We start from the raw sequence: 19,425 nt of genomic DNA on the forward strand, positions 1-19,425 counted from the left end.
GCTGATGAAATAAGCCAGACAGGATAAATACGAATGATATCATTTATATAGGGAATCTAAAAAGAAGAAAAGCCACACTCATAGAAACAGAGTAGAAAACTGGTTGCCAGGGGCTGGGGTGTGGGTGGGGAAAAGGGGGGAAGACTGGGAAAAGGGTACAAACTTTCAGCCGCAGGATGAATAAGGTCTGAGGATCTACTGTATAACATAGTTACTACAGTCAATAATACTGTATTGTATAACTAACATTTTCTGACAGAATAGAACTTAAATGTTCTCACCAAAAAAAGAAAAAAAGGAAAAAGGTGTCATGAGCTGTTAGATGTATTAATTAACGTGATGGGAAGGATCCTTTTACAACAGATATGTATATCAAATCATCATGATATACTCTTTGACTATCTTACAATTTTGTCAATTATACCTCAATAAAACAGAAAAAAAAGAGGTAATAAAGATGAGACTCCAATCCAGGATTATCCAGCTCAAAAAACTACACTCTTAACCATTACAATATAGTATCCATCCATATGTTGTAACTGTAAAATGCTTAACACAAAGGAAACGTTAAATAAATGGTATTTATTCTAACTCTAATGCTTACTAGATATTAGTTATGTGGTATGCTTTACATCTAACTACAAGGGTATACCGTGCAAATTCTTGCTACAGAACATAAAAGCCCCTGTGGTACCCTGTAGGATAAACACAGTACCTGTAAATCTCTCATCTCTCAACCCAGAGTCTCCTCAAGTTGGAGGTCTTTACCCCCTTTATAATGTGGGAATAATGCCTTTCCCACATTTGCACTGGGCATGAAAATCCATACTTCCAGGTGTATACTGAACCTCCACTTAGCTCCTCGTCACCTTGGAATCACCAGACCAAAGATCATTTATTCCATTAATATAAATGATGTAGGGATAGAAGTACAGAATATACAGAGAGTGTTGGAGGAATCCAAACAACAAGTCCTCCACTCTCAAAACAAATTTTAGAGTTCCAAAAGTAAAGAGCAATGTTTGGAAATAAAACTAAAAATGAAACTAACATCTACAATTAGCCAAGTATTTATTATGGGCCAGGCTACTTACTAGGCACTTGATAAACATTACAGCTCATCTTCCTGCAGTCCTTCAAAGTACATAATATTGTTTCTATTTCATAGAGAAGAAAATTGTATCTAAGCAGGTTAGTGATTAGCCCAAGACCACAGGGCTAGGCTGTAAGAAAAGAAGGCCAAGTTTCAGTGGTCAAAATGGTGATGGATGTTATAACTAGAAGATTACGGCTAATCAAATAAAAATATTCAAAACGGTCCTAATGTATTATTAGGATTTCTTTAGAATAACTTGGGTGCCTTAGTGAATACAGTAGTGGTAGGCACTGCAGTCTCTTTAATTTGCTAATCATACAAATCTACTTTAACATTCTTGGTGACAAGGAGCTAACTACCGATAAGACAGCTTCTTCAGTTTTGGGGCTACTCCAGGGTGAAATGCCGGAACGTCTTACTGCCTGCAATGTTACCTAGTTCTACCAGGGGGAATAAAGCAGAACAAGTAGCCACTGTTCTTGACAAATGGATACAGTTTCAGTTTTTCAAAATATGAGTGTCAGATTCATTCATTGTATCAGATAGATCTGTCAAATGGCTTTGCCCATTTACTAATGGATGGCACACTGCAGACACACGTTGGGTCAAAGGACTCAATGTCACCTCATTGATACTGTCATCAATATAATTTGTATTGGCATTTTGTCTCACCCTGACTTTAAGGACTATGTGAGGAGATCCAAGTCTCCAGACCATGGACTGATCACCTCTGCTTGACACAGTATTCTCTGCTCATTTCCAGAGGGGACCAAGGATGAGCTCTTGTACTTCTGAGTCTATTCACCCTACCTGGCAACACATACTACCTGGGCTGATTGGATCAAGCAGGAGCCCCAGAGTTTAAATTTCCAGCTGCATTGGAGGAAACAGAGGCTATGCCCCAATCCCATAACCCCTCACTTCTTACTGCTAGCCTATCCTAGGCTGTTCTTGCTGATAGGAGTACTTCATGCTAAAAATTAATTTTGCTTACCTGATGGCAGTCACACAACCTCAAATGCCATTTTTATAAATAAGGCAACCACCAATGGAGTGTGATTTAGGGTTTTTTCTTCTGTAGACCCTGCCTACCCTATAAAATCTCCCATTACTGCATCATGGAGACTATAATCCCTTTCCGAGGGAATAGATTCTTTCCAACCATAAGATGAAATAAGAACTTACATTTCTGTACTGCCCAAAAGGAAATAAATTGATTACAAAATGCAGGAGAATGACTGATTTTCCACATTTGTTGTGTTCATTAAAGGGTTTTTGAATAGACTTGACAGTATTAAAGAAGTTCAACACACACAAAATAAAAATTAATAAATGAAGAGAAAAAAATTGCATTTACAACAAACAAAATAAACACATTGATATATAAAAGGTTGTTATACATCGATGAAAAATGGATGTCATAAAGTCACAAACTGAAAAGTATTAACAGCCAATAAAGATATGAAAATATGTTCAACCTTGCTATTATTAATCAAAGAAATACAAATAAAATAATTCAGGTGCCATATTTTACTGACTAGAATGACAAAGTTTTAAAAAACTTGATAATACTGGTATTGATATTGATAATACTGGTACTGATGAGTGTGTGTAAGAAACCACACTGGATGTTAAATTCTTGGTAGAAATAAAAAGCATGGTAACCTTTCTGGAAGACAATATGTCAGTATGTACCAGAACTGACAACCAGCCATTCAAGTTCTAGAAGTCCATTCTAAGGAAATAAACAAATGCTCAAAGACATATGAACAAGGATGCTTGTCTCATTGTTTAGCAAAGCAAAACAGGAATAATCTAAATGTTGAACAGTAGGGACTGGTTAAATAAATAATAGAATGCTGTTCAACCATTAAAAATGATGCTGCAGATTTTTATTAGGTGATGAGTAATCATACTTATATTACTAAATAAAAATGTTATAGAACTGTTTTCTAGTTTGATATAATAATTAAAGGTATTTTATACTTGCATTGTATTTATATGCACCCCATCACAAAAAAGTTTCCAAAGATACCCTCAAAAATGTTACAGAGATGATTTATCAGAAATGGGATTTTGAGTTATTTTTCCTTTTTTCTTTAAATCCTTTCAATTTTGGAGTTTCTGCAATGAGCCTGTATTATTTTTACAATTAAAAATATTTAAATTTACAACAAAAGGATCTAAATTCCTCCACTTTTCCATTTATTTTCCACCCTGGCTCAGGGTATTTGTGTAAAAAAAAAAAAAAAATCAGCTTATTTTCTCTTTTGTATCAATCTAAATTTACTTTTCATAAGTTAACTATTTTAGTCTGAAAAAGCTTCACACAGGAAAATTGTTAAGGTCTGAGTATTCTATTACCTTTAAAAGCACTGGAAACTTTGAAATTCTTTCTTTCAGAATTTTCATATAATACTGAAAGGCGAGGGGGAGATAGCAAAATGAAGGGAAATAGATAGTAGTAGTCAACTTCAATTAAGAAAAAGCAACAAGAGGCAGTTTGTACTCTTTTGGTACGGCAGAAGCCCCATGTGTCAACTCATGCTAAAAAATGTATATATACACACACATATATATGTTTGTGTGTATTATATGTATATGTGACACACACACATAATTAATCCACAGTCTTAGGCTAATCACTCATTGTGGCAGAAACAACGAGCTGTTGACTACACTTTAATTAGCTCCTCCAGCCTGTAGAGGCATCACTAGGACCAAGATAGGAACAACATTCTCCATCTCCGCTTGCATCTGGGTATGGTTCTATCCCAAAGAACGTGACCAGAGGTGACCTGAAGAGTTTATGTCTGAAGGAGAACGAGTTGATAATTGTAGCTTGCAGCTTCCTCTCTCCTTTCCTTTTTAGGACAAACGTAGAGCCACTTGATGAAGGTGGTGGGTCCCTGAATAACTGAGCAGAAAACTGACCTTCAGACCACCAAAGTCCATACTACACTCCTGAGTGAGTGAGAAATGAACTGTCCCATGTGTTGCTCCACTGAGGTTTAAGGTTTATTATTTAGTGTTTAACTAACGCATTTTTTCTTTAAACCTCAGTTGCCTTCTCTGTAAAATAAAGTCTTTGAAAAGGATCCACTGGAAGTTTTTTCCATTGCTTATGTTTTTATCTTAGTTTTTAATTCTCAGAAACATTGCGCGCATTTTACCTTTTAAGTTAGTAAGTCTACTTTTTTTCCCACAAAGACGGGTTCTTCAAGTTATGGAGAAGTCATAGCAGACTGTTGCTTCAGTTTAAGATACGCATTCACATATGAGATGAGAAGGGTGAGGACCCAGAGAAACGCCTTTGACAGAGGGGAGTGAGAGCATACTGAAGAATGTTTAGTAATAAAGAATTCAGATGGGAGAAACGGATGGGTTACATCTAACAGATTTGCTCAAAGGAATTCTGGAAAGGCAAATATGTGAAAATGTATAGCAAAGACATGAAATGCCTTTTGGTCCCTAAATGGATTTCATTTCAAAGACGTGCATATTGCAAATACATGTACCATAACACTTCTCTGTCCACTTCTAGAATTTTCTAAAGCCTGACAGAACATCTGCAGAGAGAGGATGTCATTCCAAGATAATCGACTGCGAGTTACTAAATTAAGATAAAAATGTCCTTAACCTTGAACAGTTTTTAAAGAGATTTTAGAAGAAAGGAGCCCTCCAGGGGGTTGTATAACTATATAATTGTACCCTTTCTAAAAGGCTATTTACAGATACATAATGTTTCCCCTCCATTCTTTAAAGTAAAATATAGGATAAAAAAATAGTTCGGGGGTAATATTTGTTTGGAACAGCAGGCACTGCTAATCAGTACCACTCTCTCCTTATTCCTTACTATCAGAGCCCTGGTTTAGGAGACCCCATTATCCTTAAGGCTAAGGTGGCCAGTTTAAAATCCGAGCTGATGAGATCTAAGTGCAAGTCTGCTGACCATCTGTGGTAAAAAATTTGCTCTCTGAGTTAGACACTGCCTTTTTTTTCTTACTTAATTTCTTTTTTTTTTCCTTTTCTTTCTTCCTGCTCAAATTGTTGGAACACTATTGGAGATTCTGGGGTCACTTTGAAGCTATGTGGACGTGCTAGAGATGTGGAAGCTGGAAGAGCGAAGCAACCCAGTCCCCTGGTGATGCCCTTCAGCAGCTGGACTAACGCTAGAGGGACTATCTCCAAACTTCCTGCTACCCGTGGAAAGTAAGGTAAATCACTCATTCACTTTCTGTTACCTACTAACTGATCCAGAACTCTAACCTCAGGGTTCTAGAACCCTTCTCAGTATCCCATAGCCATACTCATGTTCCGGACTCCTGATCATCAGACTTGCTTATAGCAGATGTATGGGGAGGGCGGGCTCTTCTGGAAGCCCTCGTACTTCCTCCCCTACCCCCACCACACACAAATAATGATCTTTATGTCCACTCCTCCTTCTATCTACACTCAGAGGCCAGGGCCCCCAGGAAGGCTTCACTGACAACCCTTTACTCCTCTCTACATGCAGAAAGGGTAGAGGTGTGGGCTCTGGAATCAGACTTCCTAGACCTGAATTCTTAATCTGTTACTTACCAGTTTAGGACGTGGGCAAAGTAGTTACCTTCTCTGGACACCCCTGTAAAAGAGGAACACTAAGTAGCACCTATGTACCTTACTGAAAGGATTAAATGAGCAAATGCAGGTAAAGTTCTTGTAATTTTTTCTTGGGTCAATCAATTCTAGCTGCTATTGTTACCTTTGACTAATTTAGGGCAGAGTCCCTTTGCCCTCCTTTGGTTCTCTGGGCCCGTCTCATTCACAACACACACAACCGCATACTGCAGAGTTTTGAAAGGTGGTTCTCAAAATGTGGTCCCTGGGCCAGCAATATCAGCCACACCTGGGAACTGGTTAGAACTCTGGCACTGGAGCCCAGCAATCTGTGTTTTAACAATATTCTCAGGCAAATCTGATGCACACTAAAGGTTGACGACAACTGAGAACATCTGTCTCAGACTCTCCTGGAGGCATTCACCAAAAATAGTGTTACAGGACCTTACACCTGACCAGCTGGAGAAGGGGTCTAGTAATTGCCCTGGTTATCATGCTTGTCATGATTTTTCAGCACATAAATGTTTGAGAATCACTGCCATTTTGAATGTGTGTTTCACTTGTCTGTTTTTCCAGTGGACTTTACTTCCTTACAAGGAAGGTTTGTGAAGATTTGTTGCTGTTGTTTGCATTATTAGTTTTATTATGCTAATTCTAAAATCTCTGGTGCATAGTGCAATCTCAGGCAGGAAGTAGTGGCTCATTAAAACAGGTATCCCAAAAGTCTTAGTAGAACTTCAAGATTAATTCCTTCAGGAAGAGGTAAAATTGTCATTAGATGCAGATGATATGATACTATATATAGAAAACCCTAAAGACTCTACATGAAAACTACTACAACTGATAAACGAATTCAGCAAGGTAGCAGAATACAAGATTAACATACAGAAATTGGTTGCATTTCTTTATACCAACAATGAAATATCGGAAAGGGAATGTAAAAAAACAATGCCTTTTAAAATCACAACCCCAAAAATAAAATACTTAGGAATAAACCTCACCAAGAAGGCAAAAGACTTATACGCTGAGAACTGTAAGACATTAATAAAGGAAAGTGAAGATGATTCAAAGAAATGGAAAGACATCTCATGTTCTTGGGTTGGAGGAATTAATATTGTTAAAATGCTCATACTACCCAAAGCAATCTACAGATTTAATGCGATCCCTATCAAATTATCCATGACATTTTTCACGCAATTAGAACAAATAATCCTAAAATTCATACAGAACCATAAAAGACCCAGAATTGCCAAAGCAATCCTGAAGAAAAAGAACAACGTTGGAGGCATAGCCACCCCAGACTCAGACAGTACTCCAAAGTCACATAATCAAAACAGCATGGTATTGGCACAAAAACAGACATATGGATCAATGGAACAGAATACAGAGCCCAGAAATAAACCCACACACCTCAGTTAATCTTTGACAATTAATCTTTGACAAAGGAGGCAAGAATATATAATGGGAAAGAGACAGGCTCTTCCGCAAGTGGTGTTGGTAAAGTTGGACAGCCTTATATAAACCAGTGAAGTTAGAACACATCCTTTCACCATACACAAAAATAAACTCAAAATGTCTTAAAGACTTAAACATAAGACATGACACCATAAAACTTCTAGAAGAGAACACAGGCAAAATATTCTCTGACATAAATCATACCAATGTTTTCTTAGGTCAGTCTCTCAAGACAATAGAAATAAAAATGAAAATAAACAAAGGGGACCGAATCAAACTTACAAGCTTTTGCACAGCAAAAGAAACCATAAACAAAATGAAAAGACAACCTACAGAATGGGAGAAAATATTTGCAAATGATGCGACCAGCAAGGGCTTAATTTCCAAAATATACAAACAGCTCATACAACTTGATGACAATAAAAGCAAACAACCCAATCAAAAAAATAGGCAGAAGACTTAAAGAGACATTTCTCCAAAGAAGAAATACAGATGGCCAATAGGCACATGAAAAGATGCTCAACACTGCCAATTATTAAAGAAATGCAGATCAAAACTACCATGAGGTACCACCTCACACCAGTCAGAATGGCCATCATTAAAAAGTCTACAAATAACATATGCTGGAGAGGGTGTGGAGAAAAGGGAACCCTCCTACAACACTGTTGGTGGGAATGTAAGTTGGTGCAGCCACTGTGGAAAACAGTATGGAGGTTCCTCAGAAAACTAAAAATAGACCTACCATATGATCCAGCAATCCCACTCCTGGGCGTATATCCAGACCAAACTATAATTCAAAAAGACACATTCACCCTGATCTTCACAGCAGCAATATTCACAATAGCCAAGACATGGAAACAACCTAAATGTCCATCAACAGATGAATGGATAAAGACGAGGTGGTACCTATATACAATGAAATACTACTCAGCCATAAAAAAAGAATGAAATAATGCCATTTGCAGCAGCAACATGGATGCAACTAGAGATTATCATACTAAGCAAAGTAAGTCAGAAAGAGAAAGACAAATACCATGATACCACTTATATGTGGAATCTAAAATATGACACAAATGAACCTATCTATGAAACAGAAACAGAATCAGAGACATAGAGAATAGACTGGTGGCTGCCAAGGGGGAAGCAGGTGGGAGAGGGATGAACTGGGAGTTTGGGATTAGCAGATGCAAACTGGTATATATAGATTGGCTAAACAACAAGGTCCTACTATATAGCACAGGGAACTACATTCAATATCCTGTGATAAACCATAATGGAAAAGAATACGAAAAAGAATGTATATACATATGTATAACAGAGTCACTTTGCTGTACAGCAGTAATTAACACAACGCTGTAAACCAAGTATACTTCAATAAAAAATAAGTTAATTAAATTTTTAAAAAGATTACTTCCTTCAGAAGAACAAGTACTACACATTCACAAAAAAAGCACCCTTTGAAAGTTTAAATTTTTGAATTTCTTTGCCACTTCCTTAGTTTTGATCATCTTGGACAATATATTTTTAATATTGACTTTTAAAAAGAATTGTGTTTCAGTGTTTGCTATCCTTAGAGAGACAGAAACAGATAAGTACAACTAAATACTTATTTTTCAAAAGTCTCAAAAGTATAAGGGAAATGAAAGTAATTATATCTTCAAATGATTTTGGAGTATGTTTCTAATTCCATACTTCTGATGCGATTAAAGATTAAAACTGTATTGAGACATTTGAGACATGCCGCATTGGTATTAAATGAATTTAATTTTGTGTAAAGTGGTAGAAATATTTTCTTCAGCAAACATACCTGCAGATATAAAATCACAACCATAAATCTACAAAAAAGCAAGCTATTGAATGAAATCTGATTGGTTATTTCCCTGCAGTATGGATCTGCTAATAATTTAATTTACTACTTGCTAACAGAAGCCAAAATTTAAATATACATATATATATATATATATGTGTGTATATATATATCTCAATTTTAAATCATTCATACATATGAACAAGTATACATACACATATATAACAATGGTTCATATATATATATATATATATATATATATATAAAAACAATTTAAATTAAAGAAAGTACATCTGGTGGCCTATTTTTTCCCCCCGATTTCTAAAGAACACCATATTCTATTCTAGGCAGTGGAATGTCAATCCACCTTAAGGGTTGTTCAATGAGCATATCTGAGAAACCACTGGTTTAGCCAATGATGTACTTATTGAGGGAGGCCCTAGTGCCACTGTCAAGAGCTTATCCACAGGAGAGGTAAGAAGGTACTTGTTTGGTTTGTGAAAAGAAGGAGTAGTGAGGAATGGCAGGTAGCTGCAGGCTGATGACACGTGATGTCCATATATATGTAGAACCAACACACCCATAATTGCACCCATTTTCCATAGCCAAATCCAAAGCCTTTATATCATTAATCCCAGGCAAAAATGGTAAGATTCATGTGTGTTACTATCCCACGGCTTCAAGATGCCTATAAACTCATATGAGTATGTCTTAGTTTTATCAGTGGAGGACAAACCAGGCTTCTATCACCAAGCCCCATTCCATAACAGGCAAACCAGTCCAAGACTTCTCTGAGTGCTGCAGGAGAGTCTATGGAAGGGGCGCTCACTCCACTGTGATGCCTAAAATGCCTTTGCACAGAGCAAACATTCAATACATGCTGAGTGAATGAATGAGTGAACTGGTGTCATAAAACAGGCTTATTTCAGGGAAATTCCATTCAACAGGCTGGCATTCCTTCCTACCCATCTTAACTGTTAAGCTTGCCATCAGACAAAAATTTAATTATAAAACGTTAGAGCTGAGGAAATTTTAGAAACTATCTACTCTCCAGAGGTATACAACTTTAATTTAGTGGTAAAAATCACTAGGAGTGACTTAGGAGTCTATCAGACCTGAGTCCAAATTCCACATCTACCATATTTTGGTAAGCAAATAACTACTTCTGAGGCTCTGTTCCATGTATGCATTATGGGATATCATAATAATACATACATTAATTGTATGACTATCAGGGGATGAAATGACACAATCCATTTGCCATGGTCGGCTAAGTAATTTGCACCAAGTAAGCACTCAAGACATTAGCCAATATTAATAGCGGAGAGATGAAAACAAAACTCTGGGACTGATGCCTACCCTAGTGGCCCCAGTGGTCATAATGACTTTCTTCCATTCAGCCTGCTCTCTTCTCACTACGACTAAGGAAGAGAAGATGAACACATTAGGAATAACAATTTGAAAATGGTTTTATACTCCCTGAATGAATGGAATTATAATAAAATGATTCATGAGTTCTGCAGAAATATGATGAGACTTTAGATCTTTATGTTAGTTCTCTACAAAACCAATTTATGGCCCTAAGATGTACCTTCCCACCCAGCCCCATCCTTACCAGGATCAAATATCATTGTAAATGGAAAAGTCAACAACGCATAATCAACAAGCTAAGTTACAAGCCAGTGAAGTCTCGGAGGTTTGATAGAGAAAATTCAGATTTATCATTATATGTAAAAATAAGATGATATGAAGAACTCAATCTAAAAAATATTACCTGGAGATCTATAATCTCTACAATAGTGCTATAAAAAGTAAAGAGCTAGAAATCTATTTAGATGGTTTTCCTTATAAGAAAGCACTTTCTGTATAACTTTTAATGTACTATTGATGAGAACAATTCAACAAAATTCAAATAAATACCTGCAGATGTCCTACAAGAAGAAACGAACAGAGTTAGATGTGACAGGGGATAACTGGACTTCAGGATGAGTAAGACCCTATACTTGACCTCAATAAATTAACGTGAAATACAGTGGATGAGTCATGTACAGAATGTCAGAATTCTAAAAGGCCAAGCTAAGTACCAAAAGGAACATGTGGGGGGCTTCCCTGGTGGCGCAGTGGTTGAGAATCTGCCTGCTAATGCAGGGGACACGGGTTCGAGCCCTGGTCTGGGAGGATCCCACATGCCACGGAGCAACTAGGCCCGTGAGCCACAACTACTTAGCCTGCGCGTCTGGAGCCTGTGCTCCGCAACAAGAGGCCGCAATAGTGAGAGGCCCACGCACCGCAATGAAGAGTGGCCCCCGCTTGCCACAACTAGAGAAAGCCCTGGCACAGAAACGAAGACCCAACACAGCAAAAATAAATTAATTAATTAATAAACTGCTACCCCCAACATCTTAAAAAAAAATTAAAAAAAAAAAAAAAGGAACATGTGGGGACTCTTAAGAAGGAAATAAAATATTGGCTAGTTGATTATGAAAAGGCAGAAGGGAGTAGGTTCCCTTTGGCTGCTCTTTGCAGAGATCACTTCCTTTCCCCCCTAGTCCTGAGGCTAGGGTGGCATGGGCAATAGAGGAATGTGGGGACTGAGAATCATTTCTACTCTCACCAGAGTGGCTGGAAGCAGATTTTCTTACCAGGATGTAGTAGTATGCTAATATTTAAGGGTTCTTGAGGTCAGAGAGAAGGGTTTGAATACTCCGGCTCCATCTCTTGCTGTGGGTCAAGTTTCTTACCTTTCCAACACCTCGGCGTCTTTATCTGAAAATTGGGGATGATGATAATGTCTCCCACCTGAGTGTGAGAACTATATGCTATAGTGCATACGCAGGGCTAAATTTGGTGCCTGGCAAACAGAAAGTGCTCAGTACGGCAGGCCAGTGTAGTGACAATAAGGCAAAGATGATGGGGGTAGTGCCGGTGTTGCTTCTGCCCCCAGAACAGGCTCTGACTGGGAGAGAGTTAAAGCACCTTTGGGTTCATGGGGGTTTATATATAAGCAACGGTTGATCAATGTGAGCTGGTTGTCCAAATGATTATGTGCAATCTAAGAAAAAAATGGGCCTCGGATCTGCTCAGCTACTTAATAATATTAGCAGCGGTAGTAGTCAAAGAAGCTAAATTTTATTAAGTGTTTATATGCCAAACAACGTGCTGAACGTTTTAAAAGGATTTACTCACTTATTACAACGAGGCTATACGCTAGGTCCTGATAATGTTATTCGTCTCTTTCAGATGTTGACTGAGCCTCAAACGGGTTACAAAAGCACCTAAGATCCCGTTGTCAGTACATGATGGAAATGAGTTCAAATCCAGCCTGTCTGACTTGTTCTTAATCACTAAGGTATGAAATTAAGCATGTTGCCCTTTGCCTGATTCTCCTTCTGAGGGCTGAATATTTCACTTAGCTCTCTGAGTGCAGAAGAGAGAAAATTCTCTCTCCTTGACCCAACTTGGCATCAATATCCAACTCCCCTTCTCAAAATGGGTTGCTTCAACGAGCAGCAACGAATGCCGGGTCGTGGACCAGTCACCTTGATGACTAAGAGTCAGACACTAGGGAAAGAAAATGCTCTGTGACAAACCTACCCTTGTACAGAAACAGACAGAAATGGGGGGACAGGGCAGAAGATAACGGAATAAGGCATAGGAAAAATAGCACCTGGCATCGTGATAGTAATAATAATAATAGTAGTAGTAGTAGTAATAGTAATAATAATAGACTTTACTATGCTCTAGGCATTGTATTAAGTGCTTGGTGTAAGTGACTTCATTTTAACATTGAAAACAAGTCTATGGGGATGAAATATTATTAACATCATTTTATAGGCAGGAGTACTGAGGTTCAGGTAATCAGGTAAATTGCCCAAGCTCATATGGTTAGCAAGTGGAAAGCAGAGATTTGAACCAGCACCTACACTCCTAACCATTATGCTATAACCATTATGCTGAAGACATAAGAATTCCAATGGTCTTTCCCCATAACCCACTCCTGCACTCCAGACTTAAATAGTCCAAGACCAAGAGAGAGCAAGCTTGGAGTTGCCACTCTTCAGTGAGTGTCAATCATTTCAAAACAGTGTATTTGATAACAAGATGCAGGTCCTGTGATAATCTTCTCAACCAGGTATCAAGAAACAGGAAGCAACGATTCAAGTAACAGTATGTTCCTACTTACGAGGAAGGTGGGACAGCATAGTTGACACTGGGCTTAACTGTTCTGGAAAACATGGTCCCAGTAGGCATACACGCTGGTACATTTTCCCCACCTACCAAATACAAAAGAAGTATTTCATTTCCATGTTGCTCTTCAAAGTTCCACCTCATTCGTGCCTGTCATTAATCCTCTGGCCTCTTCCTGTCTCCATTTCTGTACAGAAAGGTGCTGAGTCTCTGCTCTTGGATACGAAAAGGGTGTGTTAGGAGAGGGAGCCATGGTACCTCAATGTCTTTTTTTTTTTCATCTTAATTCTATTATGCCAACTCCACTGAACTTAATTAGAGTGAATACAGAATTACACAATTACCCTCTGTTCTATTCTTCAGATGTTATATTTTGATAACATTTACGACATGCTGCTCTCCCCTTGAACACCAGATGAACACTAGAAATGGATGTGTGTTGACATAAACTCTGTTACAATTACAATTAAAGTATAGCTTACATAATGATAGTGTTAACATAAAATTATAGATGTGTAGAGACAACGTGGTCATGCATTTTTTAGTATAAGTACATGCTTAGACCAATATCTGTTAGCGGAATGAAGATGGAAGAGAATTTTGGTTAAGCCACAAAGGCTGTTTAAGGACTTGCAGATAGCTAAGGGGAACTCAAAGACCAGTAAGATAATATTTCCCCTGCCATGTTTTCGATTGCAAAGTGAAGGGAAGATGTGAAAGTAAGTACCCCTATGGAAATTACAAGTACATTTTTTTCCTTGAATACCTGGGTAAATGCTTAAATTCTAATGTATATCAGTGATGCAAATTTTCAACTGAGTTTGATAAATCATAAAATAATAATTATACATATATGTATATAAAACTGCATGGAACTAGACAGTTCAGAATTACTTCTAATTAAAGAGGTACCCTATGACAACTAACTTAAACCTTACAAAATATGGTTCCAAGTACCCTATCAGAGTGAAAAGTAGGAGACTGAAAGGTTTATTGTAAATGTTTGTAGTCATGGTGTCTTAACTAAAACTACTGTGTCACAAATACTATTAAAATAATTGTGACATTTTATTCACTTTTACTGCAAACAACAAAACAAACTATAGGTATTTTTTCATTTCAGGTAATTATTTTAGCTAACAGTTATTAAATGTTTTGAGAAGACAGAGTGCTAATTGCATTACTTCATTTTATCTTTAAAATAGCGCTTCCATGTAATTATTCTTAATATCTCCATTGTATTAAAGTGTATCTCTAGTTTAGACCTTTCTTCAGAACTGCAGACTTGTGTATCCAACTGTGTACTCAGCATCTCTACTTGGACGTCACGAAAACATCTCAAATCTTATACCTCCAAAACTGGTCTTTAATCCCCCAAACATGCTCTACCCCAAACTTTTTCCATCTTAGGTGACAGTAACCACACCTTTCCAGTTCCCCAGGCCCTAAACCTCGAATTCACCCTTGACCCCCTCTTCCTTTCCATTCTTGCATTCAATCTACCACGAAATGCTGTCACAACCTTCCCAATGTGCCACTTCTGAGAATTACCAGCCGCTAGCAGCCTGGTGCAGGCCACCAACATAGACCCCGAGGATCCTGTAGTCGCCTCCCGAGATTCTCCCTGACTCCACTCTCTCCCCACATCCTCAAGGCCACAGATAGAGTTGTGCTTTTCAAACAAGAGACAGTTCATGCCACACCTCGGCTAAAATCCTGCCCCTGGATGGCCTCCCAGGACTTACCCAATCCATCCCATCACATATCCGACCTCCAGCCCTCCTGCCGTCTCTTCCTCCCCACTGACTAAGTCAGCCAGGGTGGCCTCCTTGATATTCCTCCAAGCTGCCCGGCATATTTCTGCCTTAGAGTTTTGGCAGAAAACTCTGGCAGAGATGGAGGATTCTGGTTATTCTTGCTCCCAGGGAGTGGTCTCCCCATCATACATTCTGACAACTCCCTCACTTCAAGTCTTTGCTCAAATGTCAACTTATAAAATCCACCCTGACTACCCTATTTAAAATCAGAACCTACCTGTACACTCCTCCAGCACTCCCAACCCAAGCCTCTTCAGTGAGCTTCACATCCTTCTCCTTATCCCGTAGCGTCCATCAACTTGTGACAAAGCATAGAATTTATTTATAACATACATTTCCACACGAGAGTATAAGGAGGGAGAAAGCGTGCAAGAAGGAGCAAGCAGGCAAAGGCTCTTGTCTGATTTATTCATTGATACGTCCAAGCATAGAGAACAGGAAGATCCTTGATAAACCGTCCTGAAAAAGATACAGATGAGGAAACTAGTAGTAAAGCTCAGAAAGTTTAAGTAACTTCCTCAAGGTTCTAGAGCTAGAAGAGGGTCACAGTAGAATTCACACTTGGGGATGTCTAACTTCAAATCTCTTAGCCTCTCTGCTATCTTTTTTTTCTTCTTTGCGGTACGCGGGCCTCTCACTGTTGCAGCCTCTCCCGTTGCGGAGCACAGGCTCCGGATGCGCAGGCTCAGCAGCCATGGCTCACAGGCCCAGCCGCTCCGCAGCATGTGGGATCTTCCCGGATCGGGTCACGAACTCTCAACCACTGCGCCACCAGGGAAGCCCCTCTCTGCTATCTTAAGTCCATGCAATTCAGGATTTGTTTTAATCAGGGCCATGGAAATTCTCACTCCACTGAATAGGATCACCAAAGTGTTCTCTGTCTAGATTTATATATATATTTTCCATTTAAACAAAGGAAACAGAAGAGGGCAATTCATCATGGGTTATTGCGGTAGTTTTACAGCAATTTTAGCAATAATGACATTTAAGTAATAGTGATATTTAATGATAGCATAATAATAATAAATAATAGCTCTTAAATGTATTGAAGACGAATCGCATGCTAAACTCGGTGCTAAAATATTTCCATGTATATTTTGTGCAAAATCCTTATGAATATTCTATCAGATGAGCTTTATGTGTAACTCCACCAGGCATACTTCTCTTATTCCGCTTTCAAAGATAAGGAAATTGATGAGAAGTGTGGTAACCATTTAATCAAGATGAGACTGGTAATAAGTTGTGAGTATGAATTTAAATTCAGGTCTAACTCCAGAATTTGATTCTCAATCCATACATGAAAATTCTGATAATTCCTTTGATAAGGGTATGGTCTATGTTCTCTCCTGGAAAACATCCCCCATTATGTCTGCCTGTGCTCATACCTTCAGAACACAGTCAAGTTTGAAACATGATAAAAATGTTTAAATAGTGTGCTTTAATAAATGGAAATATCTTCATCTAAACAATAACACAAAAAGGCAGGCTGAGCCCTTTGAAGTGGCTTCGTTGCTATCTTCCATCCAGAACAAGAGAAGGAATCAACAGCTGCAGAGTAAAGAAAGCATGAAACCCAGAGATGGAGGATTCTGTAAATGACCAATTACAAGGCTATGAAGCCACACTTTCATAGCAAGAGGCAAAATATTCCATTAAACTGAAAATTCTTCTACCCCTCACGCCAAGGCCCACACAAACATTAATGTTGCATTTATTAGGATGTATTTCCTGTGCTCTATCAACTTGACTTTCAGCAACTGTATTAATACAGTCCTTTCGCTTTGCACATATATCTGAATGATGGATTCCATTACTGGAGTTTTGTAGAAAGAGTGGAGTGAATGAAGTAAAGTTTGGGAAGAGCCATCATAATCCATAATGATGGGCACTGAATCAGGACAAGAAGAAACCTCTCTTCTCATTTATTTGAATGAAAATTCTACTATATATTTATTGCCTCTGTACAGGGCCATCTGTTGAATAGTGGAAAACAAGCATCTTTCATTTGGAGGTAGGATTTGTGTGCTCAAGTTTCTATGGGCCTGCAGAATTAATCTTGTTTGAGAAATGAAATAAAATGTAATTTCTTACTGTAAGTAGATGTGGTTAAGCAACTGGCAACTTTGATGTCTTTAAATCACTGCAGTTTCAGGGTAGGCAAATCTATAATTATTTCAAGCACTTCTTTATTGGTGCAACAATTGAGCAGTGTACATAGTGGTCAACAACCTGGGCATTGTCAGACGACTCCAAGTTTGAATCTAGACTTTGCCACTCACCAGCTATGTGACTTTCAGCGATGAGAATCACTTTCTTCAGCTTTACAGTGTGGATTATTATATGCCCTTTGCAGAACTACTGTAAGAACTAAATGTATATGGGCACAGTGGCTCATAGTAAGGGCTCAAATTAGTACTGTGGTCACTACTAGTAGCACTTAAAAGAAATTAGAACTTCTATTCTCATAAAGTGGGATATGTGTCCCTTTTCATTGTAATTTCATATCATTTTACTTTTGACCTTATAATTTAATAGCTCGATCCAAGAAACATTTAGCAGTAAATATAATTGAAAGAAGATTACCTGTCAAACATGAAATACTGTAGCATCAAGTGTGCTGGCACAATACTCTTCTCAGATAATTAACCTGTAAAAATATGTTATTGTCTTCTTTTTAATTAAGCACATTGAACATATATATTTACTGTGCCAATTGGCGAAAGGTCCATTAATTAATCAGTCTAACTATATGCTGCATAAACGTCTTCTAAACATAATCGTATATGTATTTTATTTGTTGGGAAAATGTGTTTGAGATTGTTCTTTTCTGCCTATTTAAAGTAAAAGAGGGTGAGAAGTAGAGTTAGGCTTAATGTACTTTGTACTCCATTATGCCATGAAAATGCTTCTGTGCCCTGGAGACAACAACAAAAGATTTGCTTTAATGACAAGAATCAAGTATGTTCTAAAGCTTCCAGGTAGGAGGCATATAGGTTGCAGTTTGTATCAGAAGTCTTTGCTCTCTCTCTCAACTGCGTCTAGATGGGAAAGATGTGGTCACAAATGCTTCAAGGTGACATAGTAAATGTTGGAAAAGAGGGGGGTAGGAGGCAGAGTTTTGAATATCTCAAACCTGAGCTAGAAGGATTTTATTTAAAGAAAATAGCGGATATTATTTTTCACTTAAGGAATGCCACTCAGCAAACCTGACATTAATGTAGGAAATTAGCTCTTTTAGCTACGATGCTTTCAAATGCACATGGCTGAAAACAAATTCAAAATAGTCAAAGGAAATTTAAAAACAAAAACCAAACAACGACAACAACCTCAACAAACAAGTACTAGAAATTCAGGGATGCAGCCATATTCAGATACAGTTGGATCTGGAAGTTCCAGAGTATCAGCAGGGTTCCAGCTCTCTCTCCATCGCCCAGCCCTGCTTACCTCTGCAAGACTTTATTTTACAGAAAGTCTCTTCTTGTGCTGGATAGTAACTGGGAGTCCCAGAGTCATATCTCCCCAGCTTAGAAATTCCAGAGAGAAAAGACAATTCTTCCATGTTTCTCTGAGAGAAAAGTCCTGGGGAGGAGTCTGATAGACTTAGCCGAGGTCAGATGCCTACCCATGAGCCAATCACCTGCTTTACTGGAGTTCAGTCCCTGGGCGACTCATCCCCGGGGCCCGTGAGGAGGCAGGATGGCATTATCTGGCAGTTCTCCAAGAAAAGCCTGCTGTCTTTGTAAGATGAAAGGGGAGAGGACATGGATAATGAAACCTGTATCTGCTTCTGTAAAATCCACAGAATCTTACTCCCTGCCCTGTGTCGATGACCATGCAGTAAGCTGACCCAGGAGGTCATTTTTCCCACAACAGTCTTTATATATATGACTAAGGAACACACTGGTAAAAGAATATGGGAGAAAGTCTGAGTATGACAAGTCAGCTAGACTGATATTAACTAAAAAAGCTGTGTGAAAATATCCTTAAAAAGTTGCCCCCAACTCACTCAAAGTCCAAAGTTGGAGCTGGAAATACAATGTCATGGAGTTTGGATAAGAACAGGTTTTCTCCAAGCTGAACTATGACACAGAGATTAGAGGCTTCTAGAAACTATACTTTTTCAAAGAAAAAACATCACATGAGAAAAATGAGGCCTAGAAAAATTAAATGACTTAAAGTAACATAGCTAATTAATGGCAGGACTGAGACTAGAGTATACTTTGTGTAGTTGGCTATGGTCTTTTTTGTTTGCTTTTGTTATCACTTCAAAACGAGACAAACTTAAAGAAAGGAAACACAACCAAGGCTCAGTGGTTGGAAAAGAGATGGATGTGAACGCCCACTTGTTTCTTACGTATAAAGTTACCCCTCGCAGTGTTTTGGAGGAGAAAACGCTGGCTCTTCCCAACGTTGGTTACATACACAAAGATTCCAAACACAAGACAAGTGCTTTGCAAACAAAG

General features: G+C 38.3%; 1 long non-coding RNA gene across 1 annotated transcript; it reads right to left on the bottom strand.

The window, feature by feature from the left end:
* Nucleotides 1-1,145: 1,145 nt before the first annotated feature.
* On the bottom strand, nt 1,146-10,895 carry LOC125960477 (uncharacterized). Its single transcript, XR_007470155.1, has 4 exons — nt 10,840-10,895; nt 10,317-10,372; nt 5,678-5,720; nt 1,146-1,223 (listed from the first exon to the last, which is right to left on the bottom strand). It is a non-coding gene; the product is annotated as an uncharacterized LOC125960477 (long non-coding RNA).
* Nucleotides 10,896-19,425: the final 8,530 nt, after the last annotated feature.

This window comes from Orcinus orca, chromosome 11 (assembly GCF_937001465.1).
Source record: "Orcinus orca chromosome 11, mOrcOrc1.1, whole genome shotgun sequence".
NCBI lineage: Eukaryota > Metazoa > Chordata > Mammalia > Artiodactyla > Delphinidae > Orcinus > Orcinus orca.